The sequence below is a fragment of the Mercenaria mercenaria genome, chromosome 12 (genome assembly GCF_021730395.1).
Source record: "Mercenaria mercenaria strain notata chromosome 12, MADL_Memer_1, whole genome shotgun sequence".
In the NCBI taxonomy this organism is placed as follows: domain Eukaryota; kingdom Metazoa; phylum Mollusca; class Bivalvia; order Venerida; family Veneridae; genus Mercenaria; species Mercenaria mercenaria.
Window position 1 is genome coordinate 31587605 of NC_069372.1, and position 20000 is coordinate 31607604.

At 38.3% G+C, this 20000-nt stretch overlaps 1 protein-coding gene across 3 annotated transcripts in view; it reads left to right on the forward strand.

Moving 5' to 3' along the window:
- The first annotated feature begins 658 nt into the window (after positions 1-658).
- LOC123533605 (protein CUSTOS-like) overlaps positions 659-20000 on the forward strand; it is a 70749-nt gene continuing 51407 nt past the window's right edge. Inside the window, exons 1-2 of one of the 3 annotated variants that reach the window (XM_053519556.1) lie at positions 659-827; positions 5080-5137. The gene's annotated coding sequence lies outside the window, so the exon portion shown is untranslated. Of the gene's footprint in view, positions 828-2467; positions 5138-20000 lie in introns of those variants that run through there. The other 2 variants (XM_053519554.1, XM_053519555.1) reach the window with 2 other exon arrangements.

Sequence of the window (20000 nt, forward strand, 5' to 3'; positions counted from 1 at the left end):
CCTGAACATGGAAAACCATTTCCAATCAATAACTTGAGAACCTCTCGACCCAGAATGTTGAAACTTCATAGGATGATTGTTCATGCAGAGTAAATGACCCCTATTGTTTTTGGGGTCACTCCGTTAAAGGTCAAGGTCACAGGGGCCTGGACATTGATAACCAGTTCCAATCAATAACTTGAGAACCACTTGACTCAGAATGTTGAAACTTCATAGGATGATTGAACATGCAGAGTAGATGACCCCTATTGATTTTGGGGTCAGTCTATTGAAGGTCAAGGTCACAGTGGCCTGTTCATGTAAAATCATTTTTTGGAAATAACTTGAGAACCACTTGACCTACAATGTTGAAACTTAATAGGATGATTGGACATGTAGAGTAGATGACCCCTATTTATTTTGAGGTCACTTGATCAAAGGTCAAGGTCACAGGAGCCTGAATAGTGACTTGAGAACCACTAGGCCAAGAGTGTTGAAATTCAGTGGGATGACTGGACATGCCAAGTAGATGATCCCTATTGCAGCCAACCATCAGTGTCTCTTTGACTTTCGCTCCTGACCCCTATTGACTTCTTGCCTATAGGACTTTGCATTGGGGGAGACATGCGCTTTTTTACAAAAGCATTTTCTAGTTTTATATAGTTTTAACTGTTATTATGTTATATATTGTTTTGCAGATGTCGGTATGTCTGTCGATCGGTATGTAGACCAGTCCGTTTCCGGATGATAACTCAAGAATGCTTGGGCCTAGGATCATGAAAGTTGATAGGGGGATTGGTGATGACCAGCAGATGACCCCTATTGATTTTGAGATCAATATGTTAAAGGTGAAGATTACAGTGACAATTGGGACAGTTAAACGGTTTCCGGATGATAACTCAAGAATGCTTTAGCCTAGGATCATGAAAGTTGACAGGGAGATTGGTCATGTCCAGCAGATGACCCCTATTGATTTTAAGGTCAGAGGTCATGGTCACAGTGATCCTGAACAGTTAAACAGTTTCTGAATGATAACTCGAGAACGCTTGGGCCTAGGATCATGAAAATTGATGAGGAGGTAGATCATGACCAGCAGATGACCCCTATTGATTTTGAGGTCAGTAGGTCAAAGGTCAAGGTTACAGTGACCCAGAACAGTTATATGGTTTCCAGACGAGAACTTGAGAATGCTTGGGCCTAGGATAATGAAACTTGATTGGGAGGTTGATCATGATCAGCAGTTGACCCCTATTGATTTTGAGGTCAGTAGGTCTAAGGTCAAGGTCACAGTGACCCAGAACACAGGGCTCCAGATAATTTTTTTGGCCAATGAGTAATTATTCAACATATTTTTAGTGAATGAGTAAAATGGTAAAGTCTGAAATTGACTGGAAGTAATTTTACTCCTGAAAATTTAAAAATGTGTAAAAACCAGAAATCAGTTTTATAACATATTTATTGGGTGTAACACCCATGCATTTGTTTGCAGTTTAGTTTCAATTTATCATTTAAGTTTTTGCTTCTTTTTTTTCCCTTGGCTTGCTTTGACTTCACACTAGCTACCGAATAAAGTAGAATATTCAATATACCTTTAGCTATGTTTTGGGGATCAGTTTTGTTGGTTTAAAGAATGCGTAGAGTGTTTTTTCACTTATACATTCTTAGAAAGAGACATTTTTGTTTATTCCGCACCGGAAGTTGATATTTTAAATCGCCACCACTTTAAAATACACAACCGTTCCATCAATATTAATTCCCAACTATTTGATATACCCAGACATTGAGTGTAAAAAATAGTTTAACCTAGGTTTATAGAGTACCGTTCAATGCGTGTGTACGTTCAATGTGGGAGAATTAATGCCGACTGTGCTCTGTTGCATAAAGCATCCGGGCGATTCAGATTTTGTTTACGCCAGTAAAAAGTCATTGCGTGCATTTCTGTAATTTCATATACGTTTTTATACGCTTAAAAATTATCAGACATGCGTATATGCATTATTTCAAAGCGTAATTTACGCTAATACGCATCTTATCTGGAGCCCTGAGAACAGTTAAACGGTTTCTGGATGATAACTCAAGAACGCTTGGGCCTTGGATCATGAAACTTAATAGGGAGGTTGTTCATGACCAGCAGATGACCTCTATTTATTTTAAGGTCAATATGTCAAAGGTCAAGGTCATATTTACCCAGAACAGTAGAACTTTTGTATACAATAACCAAATAATTTCTGTTCCTTGTGCAATTACTGAATGCATCAAGGGGGGCATTTTGTGTTTTACGAGCTCTTGTTTACTTAAGATATCAATACTTATTATGCCCCCCTTCGAAGAAGAAGGGGTATATTGTTTTGCAGATGTCGGTCGGTATGTAGACCAATCCGTTTCCAGATGATAACTCAAGAACACTTGGGCATAGAATCATGAAGTTGATAGGGAGATTGGTCATAACCAGCAGATGACCCCTATTGATTTTGAGATCAGTAGGTCAAAGGTCAAGGTCACAGTGACCTAGAACACTTAAATGATTTCCGGATGATAACTCAAGAACGCTTAGCCTAGGATCATGAAAATTGACAGGAAGGTTGGTCATGACCAGCAGATGACCCCTATTGACGTTGAGATCAATAGGTCAAAGGTCAAGGTCACAGTGTTACAGAACAGTTAAACGGTTTCTGGATGATAACTCAAGAATCCTTTAACCTAGGATCATGAAAGTTGACAAGGAGATTGGTCATGTCCAGCAGATGAACCCTATTGATTTTAAGGTCAGTAGGTCAGAGGTCAAGGTCACAGTGATACTGAACAGTTAAACAGTTTCTGAATGATAACTCATGACCAGCAGATGACCCTATTAATTTTGAGGTCAATAGGTCAAAGGTCAAGGTCACATTACCCAGAACAGTAAAATTTTGTTTACAGTGACCAAATAATTTCTGTTACTTGTGCAATTACTGAATGCATCAAGGGGGGCATTTCGTGTTCCATGAGCTCTTGTTATTCTTAAACTTATATTTTCTAGCATGCTGTTATGTTCAGTTCAGTAATTGTTGTATGCATGTATAACGGAAGATGCCGGTGGAGAGAAAACACGAAAAACTCGACAAATAATGTATTTGTCATGTTTTCATATTTGCGGGGCGAAAACACGACAAATAAGGTATTTGTCATGTTTTCATGTTGGCGGGGCGAAAACACAACAATAACACGAAAACTCAACAAATACCTAATGTTAAATCAAAGGAAAAGCTTGTTAACACTCTTGAGGTCACAATTTTGGCCCAATCTTATTGAAACTTGGTCAGAATGTTACCTTCAATAAAATCTTGGACGAGTTCGATATTGGGTCATCTGGGGTCAAAAACTAGGTCACCAGGTCAAATCAAAGGAAAAGCTTGTTAACACTCTAGAGGTCACAATTTTGGGCTAATCTTAATGAAACTTTGTCAGAATGTTACCCTCAATGAAATCTTTGACAAGTTCCATATTGGGTCATCTGGGGTCAAAAACAAGGTCACCAGGTTAGATCAAAGGCAAAGCTTGTTAACACTCTAGTGGTCACAATTTTGGCCCAATCTTATTGAAACTTAGTCAGAATGTTACCCTCAATAAAATTTTGGACGATTTTGATTTTGGGTCATCTGGGGTCAAAAACTAGGTCACCAGGTCAAATCAAAAGAAAAGCTTCTTAACACTGTAGAGGCAGCATTTATGACTGTATCTTCATGAAACCTGGTCAGAATGTTAATCTTGATGATCTCAACGTCCAGTTTAAATCTGGGTCATTAAGGTCAAAAACTAGGTCACCAGGTCAAATCAAAGGAAAAGCTGGTAAACACTGTAGAGGCCACATTTATGATCATATCTTAATGAAACATGGTCAGAATGTTAATCTTGATGATCTATAGGTCACATTAAAATCTAGGTCAGGTGGGATCAAAAATTAGGTCACTAGGTCAAATCAAAGGAAAAGCTTGTTAACACTAGAGGCCACATTTATGACTGTATCTTCATGAAACTTAGTCAGAATGTTAATCTTGATGCTCTTTAGGTCAAATTTGAATGTAGGTCATGTGGGGTCAAAAACTAGGTCACCAGGTCATATCAAAGGAAAAACTTGTTAACACTTTAGAGGTCACATTTCTGACCATATCTTAATGAAACTTGGTCAGAATGTTAATCTTGATGATCTTTAGGTCAATAGGTCAGGTGAGCGGTACAGGGCCTTCATGGCCCTCTTGTTGATATTTGGTATGTTACATTGACTAGTGTTCCTCTACCAAACTTGTTCAAATTATGCCCCTGGGGTGAAAAGAGGCTTTGCCCTGGGGTCCCAGATTTTAACATAGACTTATTTAGGAATTTTCTTTTAAATCTTCCTGTCTGAAAGTCTTAGGCCTAGGCCTTTGATATTTGGTATGTAGCATTGCCTAATAGATCTCTAACCAGATTGTTCAAATTATACGCCCGGGGTGAAAAAAGGCCCCGCCCTGGGGGTCTCTTGTTATATCAGTTACATAGGAAAAATACTTCAAAAAATTATTAGATCATATTTCCTAGACTGTTAAGTTATAATTACCTGATGACCTCAAGTTATTAGGGGTCATCTAACTGTGACTTTGACCTACTGACCTAGTCACCTGCTTTCTTGTTTTGTAAGATACTGTGAAATCATGGGGGTCTAATTTTCGTAGATTTCGTTGTTGAGTCAATCCATGAAATTTAATCTCAACGAACAAGTAAAATTCCCATTCATTTTATGTTCAAAAGTTGAAATCCCTGAATTCATAGCCCCACGAAATTGCCGTTTTGACCAAAACCACGAAATTTAATGATTTTACAGTACAGCCTTGAAATTTGGATGACATGTACAGTTTTTCATACCTAATGACCTACTTTCTTAATATTTTAGCATCAGTTTGATATTTCAAACATGTAGCTCATATTACTCAATTGAGTGATCCTGGGTCATCATGACCCTCTTGTTTTTGGTAAGCACCTCTTCAGACTGTTAATGGCACTCACAGTCCAAATTGAAAGATAGATAAGTTCATTATACAAATTAAGCAGGGTAAGGATTAAGATTTGGACTTCTTCTTGCAGACCAAGCAAGGGCAGATCTGAAAGTGGAAAATGACCAGGAAATCATACCCTCCAGAAGGTGAGTAAGTTCTTGTCAAGTACCTATATGCTTTTTAGCTCACCTGAGCACAAAGTGCTCATGTTGAGCTATTGTGATCACGCTGTGTCCGTCGTGTGTGCGTGTGTCCGTCAAGTCGGCCGTTCGTTGTCAACATTCGTGTTTAAACGACATCTCCTCCAAAACCACTGAATGGATTATGATGAAACATGGCCTGGATGTTCCTTGGATGGTCCTCTACTAAAGTTGTTCAAACTGTTCCGCTTGGTTGCACATAGGGGCCACCAGAGCTAAAAATAGAAAGATCTTCAAACAACATCTCCTAATGTCCTTATGTCACCCTCTGCCAAGATTGTTCAAATTATACGATTCATCAAAAAACATGGCCACCAGGGGGCGTGATCACTTTTCCCTATATGTACATAGTGGAAACTTTAAAAATCTTCTTGTGTGAGCCCGATTTTAAAATAATTAAACACAAATGATCCTTGTTCAAATTATTCCTATTTGTCAAAAAAACATGGCTTCCAGGGGTCATGGTCACTTTTCCCTAAAAGTATTATAGTGGGAATATCTTCTTGTATGAAACTGCTGGCACGATTTTAAAGTAATTTTACACAAATGGTCCTTGTGTGACCCTCTATCAGGATTGCTCAAAATATTTTGATACGTCAAAAAACATGGCCACTAGTGGGCAGAGGTTTCTCTATATGTACCATATAGCGGGTTAATTCTGCGGGCAAAAAATTCTGCAGTTTTGTCCTAAAATAGGCCTAGTTTATTTCTGCGTTTTTAGCTCATCTGATTTTTGGAAAAAAAATGATGAGTTATTGTCATCACTTGATCGGCATCGGCGTTCCCTGGTTAAGTTTTATGTGTAGGTCAACTTTTCTCCTAAACTATCAAAGCTATTGCTTTAAAACTTGCAACACTTGTTTACCATCAATAGCTGACTCTGTACAGCAAGAAACATAACTCCATCCTGCTTTTTGCAAGAATTATGGCCCCTTTTGGACTTAGAAAATATCAGATTTCTTGGTTAAGTTTTATGTTTAGGTAAACTTTTCTTCTAAATTATTAAAGGTATTGCTTTGAAACTTGCAACACTTGTTCACCATCAGGAGCTGACTCTGTTCAACAAGAAACATAACTCCATCCTGCTTTTTACAAGAATTATGGCCCCTTTTGACTTAGAAAATCAGATTTCTTGGTTAAGTTTTATGTTTGTCAGCTTTTCTCCTAAACTATCAAAACTATTGCTTTAAAACTTGCAACACTTGTTCACCATCCAAAGCGGACTCTGTACAGCAAGAAACATAACTCCATCCTGCTTTTTGCAAGAATTATGGCCCCTTTTGGACTTAGAAAATGTCAGATTTCTTGGTTAAGTTTTATGTTTAAGTCAACTTTTCTCTTTAACGGTCAAAGCTATTGCTTTAAAACTTGAAGCAGTTATTCGCCAATAAAAGCTAACTCTGCACAAGAAGTACCATAACTCTACATTACTTTTTGCGAAAATTATGGCCCTTTTTGGACTTAGAAAATCATGGTAGGACAATATACAGAGACAGAAAAATCAGATGAGCGTCTGCACCCGCAAGGCGGTGCTCTTGTTTATTTCTGCCACCTTCGAGAAAAGCAGGAATTAATTTTTGCGGTTTGCATAAAACGGAAGTACATTCTGTGCATGGGAAATAGCTACTGCATTTACTACATCATAATTAACAACTCAAATGTATATCGTTCTCGTCAATTATGCCTTGGTGGCATTATCTAGGGCGGAATGTAGGACAATGAAGTTGGCGCAACTGATTTATGTTTAAATCCGATTTCTTTTCATTACAATGCATGATAAAAAATCAGAGTTAAAAATAAATACTGTAGGTCTAGTACCAGTAATTCATTTTGAAAGACATTTTCATGAAATGTAACGCTGCTGGTAGAAAAATTTACGATTTATTTACAAATATATACAAATGAATGGTGGAAAGTTTATTTCTGCGTTGAAAAATTCTGCTGATAGTTTAAATGTGCGGACTTTTTTTCTGCGTGACAGCCTCGACCTGTAGATTTAGCAAAAACAAAAACCTGCAGAATTAACCTGCTATACGGTATATTGTGGAAAATTTAAAAATCTTCTTGTGTGAAAGTGTTGGCTCAATTTTAGAATAATTTTACACAAATGGTTTCTCTCTACCAAGATCATATTGAAATTATTTATTCCGTCAAAAAAACTGGCTGCCAGGGGGTGTGGTCACTTTTCCCTATTTATATAGGAGAAATTTAGAAAAGAATTAAAACTGTTAGCCTAATTTTAAAGTAATTTCACACAAATGGTCCTTGTATGACCTTCTGCAAACAGTCTTCAAATTTTTTTGATTTGTCAAAAATCATGGCCGCCAGAGGGCGTGGTCACTTTTCATCAACAGTTTCTTTAAACAACATCTCCAGAACCACTGAATGGATTTTGATGAAACTTTAATGATATCTGGGTAGCCCTCTTTCAAAGTTGTTCAAATGGTTCGGGTTCATTGAACATACGGGTCTTTTTGTTTAGAAATAGGTTTTGAACTTTCAGACTTTAAAAATCTTTTTCTCTAGAGCTTTGATATTTAGTATGCATATATAGGTGTGACTCTCTACCATAATTGTCCAAGTTATTGCCCTAAGGTCAAAAATGGCCATGCCTCTGTGTGTGACATGTACTTACTATAGGTTTATATATAAGAAACTTTGAAAATCTTCTTCTCTGAATCAACAATAGCTAGAGCCTTTATATTTGGCATTTGATATCAGAGTTGTATTGTCTACCATAATTGTTTAAGTTCTTACCCCAGATTCAAAAATGTGTATGACATGTAAATAATAAAGAAGAAACCTAACTTTGTACTTGAACCATTCTGAAGCCTTGTACACAGGTGAGAGCTTTAGTGTCAATGACCCTCTTGTTTGTTTGAAGTGTTTCACAAGTAAACAACAGCAAACAGGAAATGTCTTCTAAATGGGTAGTATGTGAATGCTAAAATTCATTTTATTTTTAGCTCACCTGTCACGTAGTGACCAGGTGAGCTTTTGTGATCGCCCTTCATCCGTCGTCGTCTGTCCACAATATCTTGTGAACACGATAGAGACCACATCATGCAATCAATTTTAATTAATCTTGCACACAACATGCATTGGCATAAAATCTCAGTTCCTTTAAAAAACTGGCTGGATCCCATCATGGGTTCCAGAGTTATGGCCCCTTAAAGGGCCACAATTTGCTATTTTTGGCTTGTGAACACAGTAGACCACATTTTGCAATTGATTTTAATCAAACTTGCACACAACTTTTATTGGCATAATATCTCAGTTCCTCTTGAAAACTGGCCAGATCCCATCATGGGTTCCAGAGTTACGGCCCCCTTAAAAGGCCAAATTTTGCTTTTTTTTGCTTGTGAACATGATAGAGACCACATTTTGCAATTGATTTTAATCAAACTTGCACACAACTTTTATTGGCATAATATTTAGCTTCCTTTCGAAAACTGACCAGATTCCTTTATGGGTTCAAGAGTTATGGCCCCTTATAAAGGGCCAAAATTTGCTATTCTTGCTTTTGCATCCGTATAGAGACTTCATTTATGGTTTGATTTGATACAAACTTGCAAAATATCTTAAACAACAATAGATCTTGGATTCCATGATGAATCCAGCAGATACAATTATAAGTTTCAGATTTACGGCCCCTGAAAGAGCCAAAATTGTTAATTTTACTGTGTGAACACAAAAGAAGTGACATTTTACATTTGAGTTTAACCACACTTACACACAACTTAGGTCACTATAATATCTCAGTTCCTTTCAAAAACAGGCTAGATTCAGTCATGGGTTCTGGAGTTAATTTTCTATATTGGCCCTTTCAGAACTATAGAGGTTTCATTTATGCTTTGATTTGATACAAACTTGCACAGAATGTTTATTTAGATGATCTCTAGGCCCAAGTTCTAAACTTGGTCATGTGGGGTCAAAAACTAGGTCATCAGGTAAAATCAAAGGAAAGCTTGTTAACACCACGGAGGCCACATTTATGACCCTATCTTCATGAAACTTGGTCAGAATGTTTATCTTGATGATTCCTATGCCAAATTTTAAACTGGGTCATGTGGGGACAAAAACTAGGTCACCCAGTCAAATGAAAGGAACAGTTTGTTAACATTCTTGAGGCCACATTTATGACCCTATCTTCATGAAACTTGGTCAGAATGTTCATCTTGATGATTTCTAGACCAAGATAGAAACTGGGTCATATGGGGTCAAAAACTAGGTCACTACTCAAATCAAAGGAAAAGCTTGTTAACACTTTAGAGGCCACATTTATGACCCTGTCTTCATGAAACATGGTCAGAATGTTTATCTTGATGATTCCAAGGCCAAGTTTAACAGGTGAACGGTATAGGGTCAGTATGACCCTTTTGTTAGTTTTACTGTTTGAAGAATAAGGAGAGCTATTTTACTGCTTTTTGCGGATGCATTGGTCAAGAGGGCTAAGACGCTTTCCTACGGAGGTGAAGGCCCCTGGTTCGAATCCTGGCTACTCCCATTGCGGTGTGTCCTTGGGCAAGGCACTTTATCACGATTGCCTCAGTCGACCCAGCTGTAAATGGATACCAGCAAATCGCTGGGGGTAAGGTATAATTGGTTTTAATATAGGGTCGCTAAAAAGCTCTACAGAGCTTATGTTAATTGTTTCACAAAGCAACAGTAACTAAAATTCACCTTTTACCTTTACCTTTGGTTACAGTTTTATGAAAGCTGCTCAATTTCACTACCAGTATACAAGGTGATCAGTCGCATTTAAGCAACATAATTAGCTCGTCTGAACTTTGTTAATACAGGTGGATTATAAGTCCAGAGTCCTGCGTCAACATTATTACTGAAATGTCTGTAAAACTACTGGTGAGAATTACACCTAAATTGGTCTAAAACATCCTAACATGAACCTCTTTCAAGCAGGGCTTTTTTCTAGGGTGGTCAAATTTGGAATTTTTTTGCATGGTAAATTGTCAAAATTGGGAAAAAAGTATTGACAAATCGAGTAAATTGCGAAATTTTAACACATTCTTTTATTAGTTTAAAAGTTAATTTTCAAGATTTACACGTAGACATTCAAAGGAATGCCAAAGTCGAAGTATCCCATAGTGAAATTTGGAGAATTTATTTTTCAGAGTACAGACCTTGCATCAATAGAATAACTCTTCATTTGTCATGTTTTAACTTTTGTTTACAGTTACTTAGTAAGTTTCTATGTGACCTATCTCTCAACACGTTTTTGGTTCTTAATTCTGAATCAATAAATATTGATGTATTTATGTTTTTCGAGAGGTTTTCTATTTACAAAACATACAATTTTCTGGCATAAATATAATTATATTTAATTTGTGCTGTGGTGCACACAGTCATGTTACTAAAAATAGTAATGAGTTGGGTTTTCCAACAATTTATGTGATTTCATTAGCGAACAAAACATACTAACATACTATGCAAGAATTTTCTTTGATTAATCACAATCCGTTTCAGTTGGGAATTTTGTCCTATGATTGGGATTTTTATGTCTCCCCCAGGAGACATATTGTTTTTGCCCTGTCCGTCCGTCTGTCTGTCCATCCGTCCGTCCATACGTCACACTTCATTTACGAGCAATAACTGGAGAACCATTTGACCTAGAACCTTCAAACTTTATAGGGTTGTAGGGCTGCTGGAGTAGACGACCTCTATTGTTTTTGGGGTCACTCTGTCAAAGGTCAAGGTCACAGGGGCCTGAACATTGAAAACCATTTCCGATCAATAACTAGAGAACCACTTGACCCAGAATGTTGAAACTTCATACGATGATTGGTCATGAAGAGTAGATGACCCCTATTGATTTTGGGGTCACTCCGTCAAAGGTCAAGGTCACAGGGGCCTGAACATTGAAAACCATTTCCAATCAATAACTAGAGAACCACTTCACCCAGAATGTTGAAACTTCATAGGATGATTGGTCATAAAGAGTAGATGACCCCTATTGATTTCGGGGTACTCCATCAAAGGTCAAGGTCACAGGGGCCTGAACATGGAAAACCATTTCCGATCAATAACTAGAGAACCACTTGACCCAGAATGTTGAAACTTCATAGGATGATTGTACATGCAAAGTAGATGACCCCTGTTGATTTTGGGGTCACTCCATTAAAGGTCAAGGTCACAGGGGCCTGAACATTGAAAACCATTTCCGGTCAGTAACTATAGAACCACTTGACCCAGAATGATGAAACTTCATAGGATGATTGGTCATGCAGAGTAGATGACCACTAACGATTTTGGGGTTAAAGGTCAAGGCCACAGGGGCCTGAACATGGAAAACCATTTCCAATCAGTAACTTGAGAACCTCTTGACCCAGAATGTTGAAACTTCATAGGATGATTGTTCATGCAGAGTAAATGACCCCTATTGTTTTTGGGGTCACTCCGTTAAAGGTCAAGGTCACAGGGGCCTGAACATTGATAACCAGTTCCGATCAATAACTTGAGAACCACTTGACCCAGAATGTTGAAACTTCATAGGATGATTCAACATGCAGAGTAGATGACCCCTATTGATTTTGGGGTCAGTCAATTAAAGGTCAAGGTCACAGTGGCCTGTTCATGTAAAATCATTTTTTGGAAATAACTTGAGAACCACTTTACCTACAATGTTGAAACTTAATAGGATGATTGGACATGCAGAGTAGATGACCCCTATTAATTTTGAGGCCACTTAATCAAAGGTCAAGGTCACAGGAGCCTGAACAGTGACTTGAGAACCACTAGGCCAAGAGTGTTGAAATTCAGCGGGATGACTGGACATGCCAAGTAGATGATCCCTATTGCTGCCAACCATCAGTGTCTCTTTTACTTTCCCTCCTGACCCCTATTGACTTCTTGCCTATAGGACTTTGCATTGGGGGAGACATGCGCTTTTTTACAAAAGCATTTTCTAGTTTTTGCTTCAGATTGGGAAAATTTGATCTTAATTGGCATTGAGAATGAGGCCCTGCATAGCTAATTATAGAAAAACATAAACAACTTCTCATGTACCACTTGATGGATCTTCACTGAACTTGGTCTGTTACATCCTTGTATGGGCCTCTTTCAAGTTTATTAGTCCATAACCCTGTCATTCATCAAGGGATTTTGATATTACTTGGCAAAAATGTTCCCCATGATGAGAAAATATGTCATGCCAAAAACCCAGACCCGTAGTTCAAAGGTCAAGGTCAGACTTGGAGGTCAAAGGTCAACAGAGCTTTTTAGTTCACCTGAACCGAAGGTTTAGGGTGAGCTGTTTGTATAGGTGGATGGTCTGGCGTCCATCATCCGGCATCCACATTTTCACATCTTCTGTTCCAAAACTACTGGTCAGAATTACACCAAACTTGGTCAGTAGCATCCTGGCATGGCCCTCTATCAAGTTTGTTGAAATGGTTTACCTTTTAGGGACCACCAGAGCTAAAAATAGAAAAACCTTTAAATAAACTTCTTCTCACTTGAATTTGTTCCAACTGGGAATTAGAAATACCTTTAAACAATATCTCATGACATGCTTAAAGGATGTTCATAAAACTTGGTCTGTAGCATCATCAATTTTCGTGTAAAGAAAAAATACAATCTAATTTTGCCAACAATTTAATCGGTCAAAACTGCCCAAATTTCCCTGACATGTTCCTTAGAGTATGAACTTAATAACTGGTAGTACCAGTGAAATATAACTAACACTGAATCTTTAATATTTGCCCTTTTAGCAGCTGGCGAACGGCAGAGACATCTTTGTCCAAATTTAAGCAATCATTTTACCAGTTACAAGAGTACTTCAATTGAAAGGAAATTACAGTTACAAACAGAATACCTTTCTGCAACACATGAAGTCGTTAGTATTCACTGTCAATCTGTATTATGACTAAGATCGACTGTCATTCATTCATTCCAGTGATTCATACACAGAGTTTTTAATCGTAACCGGTGTGCTTGTAAAAACTATTTTATTTTGAAAAATCAAAGTATGCAAAGAGCTCTGGTACGGTCTCTACGATGTGGGTTTGAGCCTCACTCGGGGGGTTGAATCTTCATGTGAGGAAGCCATCCAGATGGCTTACGGAAGGTCGGTGGTTCTACCCAGGTGCCTGCTCGTGATGAAAAAATGCACGGAGGGACACCTGGGTCTTCCTCCACCATCAAAGCTGGAAAGTTGCCATATGACCTATAATTGTGTCGGTGCGATGTTAAACCCAACAAAATAAAATTGGTTCAGGACCACCCCCACCCACCCCACTCTCCTCCGCCCCTGCCAAGGTTTAGCGAATATTATGTCTCCCCACTGTCCGTCTGTCCGTCCTTCCATCTGTCACACTTCATTTCTGATCAATAACTGGAGAACCATTTGACCTAGACCCTTCAAACTTCATAGGGGGCAGGGCTTATGGAGTAGGCGGCCCCTATTGTTTTTGGGGTCACTCCATTAAAGGTCAAGGTCACAGTGGCCTGAACATGGAAAACCATTTTCGATCAATAACTTGTGAACCACTTGACCCAGAATGTTGAAACTTCATAGGATGATTGTTCGTGCAGAGTAGATGACCCCTATTGTTTTAGGGGTCACTCTGTTAAAGGTCAAGATCACAGGGGCCTGAACATGGAAAACCATTTCCAATCAATAACTTGAGAACCATTTGACCCAGAATGCTGAAACTTCATCGGATGATTGGACATGCAGAGTTGATTTTTGGGTCACTCTTTTAAAGGTCTAGGTCACAGCAGACAGAACATGGAAATCCATTTCCGGTCAATAACTTGAGAACCATTTGACCTGGAATCTTCAAACTTCATAGGATGATAGGACTTACAGAGCAGATGACCCCTATTGTTTTTGGGGTCACTCCATCAATGGTCAAGGTCACAGGGGGCTGAACATAGAAAACTCTTTCCAATCAATAACTTGAGAACCACTTGACCCAGAATGTTGAAACTTAATAGGATGATTGGACATGCAGAGTAGATGACCCCTATTGATTTTGGGGTCAATCTGTTACAGGTCAAGGTCACAGGGACCTGAACATTGAAAACCATTTCCGATCAATGACTTGAGAACCACTTGACCCAGAATGTTGAAACTTCATAGGATGATTGGACCTGCAGAGTAGATGACCCCTGTTGATTTTGGGGTCACTCTATTAAAGGTGAAGGTCACAGCGGACAGAACATGGAAATCCATTACCGGTCAATAACTTGAGAACCATCTGACCTAGAACCGTCAAACTTCATAGGATGATAGGACTTACAGAGTAGATGACCCCTATTGTTTTTGAGGTCACTCCATCGAAAGTCAAGGTCACAGAGGGCTGAACGTAGAAAACTCTTTCCAATCAATAACTTGAGAACCACTTGACCCAGAGAGTGTTGAAACTTATTAGGATGATTGGACATGCATAGTAGATGACCACAACTGATTTTAGGGTCACTCAATCAAAGGTCAAGGGGGCCTGAGCATGGAAAACCGTTTCCAATTTATAACTTGAGAACCACTAGGCCCAAAATGTTGAAACTTAGTGGGATGATTAGACATGCCAAGTAGATGATCCCTAATGCAGCCAACCATGTGTCTCTTTGACTTTCGCTCCTGATTACTATTGAACTCTTGCCAATACGACTAGGGGGAACACTGGGGAAGACATGTGCTTTTCTACTAAAGCATCTTCTAGTTTTTTAGCATTTTAACATGTATTGAGCATTGGTGACGATCATAAAACGCATTTTGTAACATTTCAGCGTGTTTTAAAAAATGCATTTTTACTATCAGTTATCTTAAAATAAGAAGATTTTCCAAAACTCTGTCATTCATCATTACAATATTAGTTGGGATAAATGTTTCCCATAATCAGACGACATGCGCAACACCAAGAACCATAGCTTAAAGGTCAAGGTCACACTTAGAGATCAAAGGTCAGTACAGGTTTTTTTAGCTCACCTGAGCATGAAGTGCTCAAAGGTGAGATTTTGTGATCGCCGTGTCCGTCGTGCGACTGTCGTTGTCGGCGTCAACAATTTGACTTTTAACACTCTAGAGGTCACAATTTTGGCCCAATCTTAATGAAACTAGGTCAGAATGTCACTCTCAATAAAATCTTGGACAAGTTCGATATTGGGTCATCTGGGGTCAAAAACTAGGTCACCAGGTCAAATCAAAGGAAAAGCTTGTTAACACTGCAGGCCACATTTATGACTGTATCTTCATGAAACTTTGTCTGAATGTTAATCTTGATGATCTTTAGGTCAGGTTTGAATCTGGGTCAGGTGGGGGTCAAAAACTAGGTCACCAGGTCAAATCAAAGGAAAAGCTTGTTAACACTCTAGAGGCCACATTTATGACTTTATCTTAATGAAACTTAGAATGTTAACCTTGATGATCTTTAGGTCAAGTTCAAATCTGGGTCATCTGGGGTCAAAAACTAGGTCACCAGGTCAAATCAAAGGAAAAGTTTGTTAACCATCTAGAGGCCACATTTATGACTGTATCTTAATGAAACTTGGTCAGAATGTTAACCTTGATGATCTTTAGGTCAGGCTAAAATCTGGGTCAGGTGGAGCCAAAAACTAGGTCACTATGTCAAATCCAAGGAAAAGCTAGTTAACACTCTAGAGGCCACATTTATGACCATACCATAATGAAACTTGGTAAGAATTGTTAATCTTGATGATCTTTAGGTCAAGTTCAGATCTGGGTCATCAGGTCAAAAATCAAAGGAAAAGGTTGTTAACACGCTAGCGGCAACATTTATGACTGCTTCTTCATGAAGCTTGGTCAGAATGTTAATCTTGATGATCTTTAGGTCAAGTTCGAATCTGGGTCATGTGGAATATGACCTACTGACCTTCTCTTTTGTTTTATAAGATACAGCCTTGAAATTTGGATGACATGTACAGTTTTGCACACCGATCTTAAAACTGACTTCATTGACCATGAATCTGACCTACTGACCTACTTTCATCAGGTGAGCGATACAGGGTCTTCAGGGCCCTCTTGTTTCCTGTCCAGTTCATAACTTTGTCATGCAGAACAGGATTTAAATATCAGTTGGCCCAAATATTTCTCAAGACAAAACTATGCATCCTGCATGAAGCCTGGACCCTTTACCTGAAAGGTCAAGGTCACACTTAGAGGTCAAAGGCCAACAGGGTTTTTTCCTGTCCAGTCTGTAACGCAGCAATCTGTAAAGGGATTTTAATATTACTTGTCACAAATGTACGCAATAATAAGGCGGTGTGTCTTGCACAACACCGAGACCCATAGCTCAAAGATCAAGGTCACACTTGAAGGGTCAAAGGTCAATAGGGTATTGTTTTTTTTAGTATGGTCAATAACTCTGTCAGCCATGAAGGGATTTTAATATTACTTTGCACAACTTGTCTAACGCAACCCCTTACCCCTAACTTAAAGGTCAGTGTCACTGTCAGAGGTCAGAAGTCAATAGGAGTTGTTTTTTAGCTCAACTATATGTAGTACATGGAGAGCTATCCTACTCTCCCTGGCGTCGGCGTCTTTCCGCGTCCCCACCTTGGTTAAAGTTTTTTTACACTTCCTCTTTTTTCTACTTATCTCTGTAGTTACTTGATGGAGTTGTTTCAAACTTCAAATAGTTATTCCTCATCATCACCCACATCATGTAGCACAAGAGCCATAACTCTCAAATCAATATTTCATTAATTATCCCCCCTTTACATAGAATTTCAGGTTAATGTTTTGGTGCACTTTCACTCTGTCTCAGTTATTACTATATGGATTTGATTCAAATTTAAAATAATTGTTCCACATCATCACCCATATCATATGACACAAGGTCCATAACTCTTGCACCAATTTTTCATGAATTATGCTCCATTTTTACTTGAAATTTCAGGTTAAAGTTTTGGTGCACTTTCACTCTATCTCAGTTACTACTAAATGGATTTGATTCAAACTTAAAATAGTTGTTCCACATCATCACCCACATCATATGACACAAGGTTCATAACTCTGACACAAATTTTTCATGAATTATGCCCCTTTTTTTACTTAGAATTTCAGGTTAAAGTTTTGGTGCACTTTCACTCTAACTCTGTTATTACTAAATGGATTTGTTTCAAACTTCAAATAGTTATTCCTCATCATCACCCACTGTGACATCATATGGCACAAGAGCCATAACTCTCAAATCAATATTTCATGAATTATCCCCCATTTTTACTTAGAATTTCAGGTTAAAGTTTTGGTGCACTTTCACTCTCTCAGTTATTACTATATGAATTTGATTCAAACTTAAAACAATTGTTCAACATCATTACTCACATCATATGGCACAAGGTCCATAACTCTTGCACCAATTTTTCATGAATTATGCCCCCCTTGTACTTAGAATTTAAGGTTAATTTTGATGCATTTTCACTATATCTCAGTTACTATTAAATGGATTTGATTCAAACTTAAAATAGTTGTTCCACATCATCACCCACATCATATGACACAAGGTGCATCACTGTTCGAACTAGTCGAGCGCGCTGTCTCCTGTGACACTCTTGTTTCCTTTCTGGTCCATAACTCTGTCATCGGTTAAGGGATTTTAATATAACTTGACACAAATGTTCCCCATAATAAGGCAATGTGTCATGTACAATACCCAGACCTCCTAGCACAAAGGTCAAAGTCACACCTGAAGGTCAAAAGTCGACATTGGTCTTTTCCTTTCCAGCCTGTTAAATATTTTTATATAAGCTTATGGACCTAATTAAAAAAAGATATTGGTGTATTTTCTTCAGAATTACTTCCTTTTAATATAATTTCTTACATTTTTTTCTCATATTTTCCCACCGATTTTAAAATGAAATGTTACCAAAATTGAAATTAAATAATTTCATATGTTAATAGATGTTATAAAACAACTGCAGATTTTTGTATATGTAAATTTTAATCCAAGTGTTGTGTTATAACATATTGTTTAATATAATATGTATAGAACAATATTGTTTATATTTTCCTCACACTTGATGGATCTTATCAAACTTGGTCTATAGCATCCTTGTATCATCCTCTCTCAAATGTTTTTTCAAAAGGTTTCGTTTGAGGGGCCCCCAGAGCTGGAAATAGAAAAAAAAAATTAAACAACTTTTTGATGCATTTTTATGTCTCACATATTGTTTTTAGCTCACCTGTCACAAAGTGACAAGGTGAGCTATTGTGACCGCTTTGTTGTCCGTCAACAATTTCTAAAAAAAATCTTCTTCTTGAAAACCGCTGGGCAGAATTACACCAAACTTCACAGGAATGATCCTTGGGTGGCCCCCTTTCAAAATTATTCAAATAATTGAATTCCATGCAAAACTCTGGTTGCCATGGCAACCGAAAGGAAAAACTTTAAAGATCTTCTTGTCCAAAACCACAGGGCCTTGGGCTTTGATATCTGGTGTGTAGCATCATCTAGTAGTCCTCTACAAAAATTGTCCAAATTATCCCCCTAGGATCAAATATGGCCCCGCACGGGGGTCACATGGTTTATATAGACTTACATAGGGAAAACTTTGAAAATATTCTTGTACAAAACCACATGGCCTAGGGCTTTGATATTTAGTATGTAGCATCATCTAGAGGTCCTCTACCAAAATTGTTCAGATTATCACCTTAGGGTCAAATATGGCCCTGCCCCGGGAGTCACATGGTTTATATAGACTTATATAGGGAAAACTTTGAAAATCTTCTTGTACAAAACCACATGGTCTAGGGCTTTGATATTTGGTATGTAGCATCATCTAGTGGTCCCCTACCAAGATTATTCAAATTATCCCCCGAGGGTCAAATATGGCCCCGCCCCGGGGGTCCCAAGTTTTACATAGACTGATATAGGAAAAAAAGTTTAAAAATCTTCTTGTCTGAAACCACAACACTGAGACCTTTGATATTTGGTTTGTAGCATTGTCTTATGGTCCTCAACCAAAATTGTTCAAATTGTACCTCTTGGGTGAAAAGAGGCCCTGCCCTCGGGGTCCCAAGTTTGATATAGACTTACATAGGAAAAAGCTTTAAAAATCTTCTTGTCTGAAACCATACGACCTAGGCTTTTGATATTTGGTATGATGCATTGTCTAGTAGTCCTCTACCAAAATTGTTCAAATTATGCCCCTTGGGTTAAAAGATGCCCCGCCCTGGGGTCACTTAGTTATTATGTGAGTTATATAGTAAAAATACTTAAAAAATCGTCTGATCCTATTTCTTAGACTGTTTAATTACAATTACCTGATGACCCCAAGTAATATGATGTCACTTGACTGTGACCTTGACCTACTGACCTACTTTCTTGTTTTTTTTAGATACAGCCTTGAAATTTTGATGACATACACAGTTTTGCAAATCGTAAAACTGAATTTCATTGGCCATGAATGTGACCTACTGACTTTCTTAATATTTTATCATCAGTTTGACATTTGAAACATGTAGCTCATATTACTCAGGTGAGCGATCCAGGGTCATCATGACCCTCTTGTTGACTTTGCTGTCTGTCCGTCCGCCCGTCTGCCCGTCCGTCTGCATTAAGCTTGTCCGGCTTTCACAGGTCAAACTGCTGGCCGGATTTTGACGAAACTTCACAGAGTGATCAGTACCAAGCCTAGTTGTGCATTTCGCCGGCAAATCCTGCTTCACTTCACAAAATGGCCGCCAGAGCTAAAAAAAGAAAAATCTTGTCCGGCTTTCACAGGTCAAACTGCTGGCTGGATTTCAGCGAAACTTCACAGGACTGATCAGTACCAAGCCTAGTTGTGCATGTCACAGGCACGTTCAGCTTTCCTGCACAAGGTGGTCACA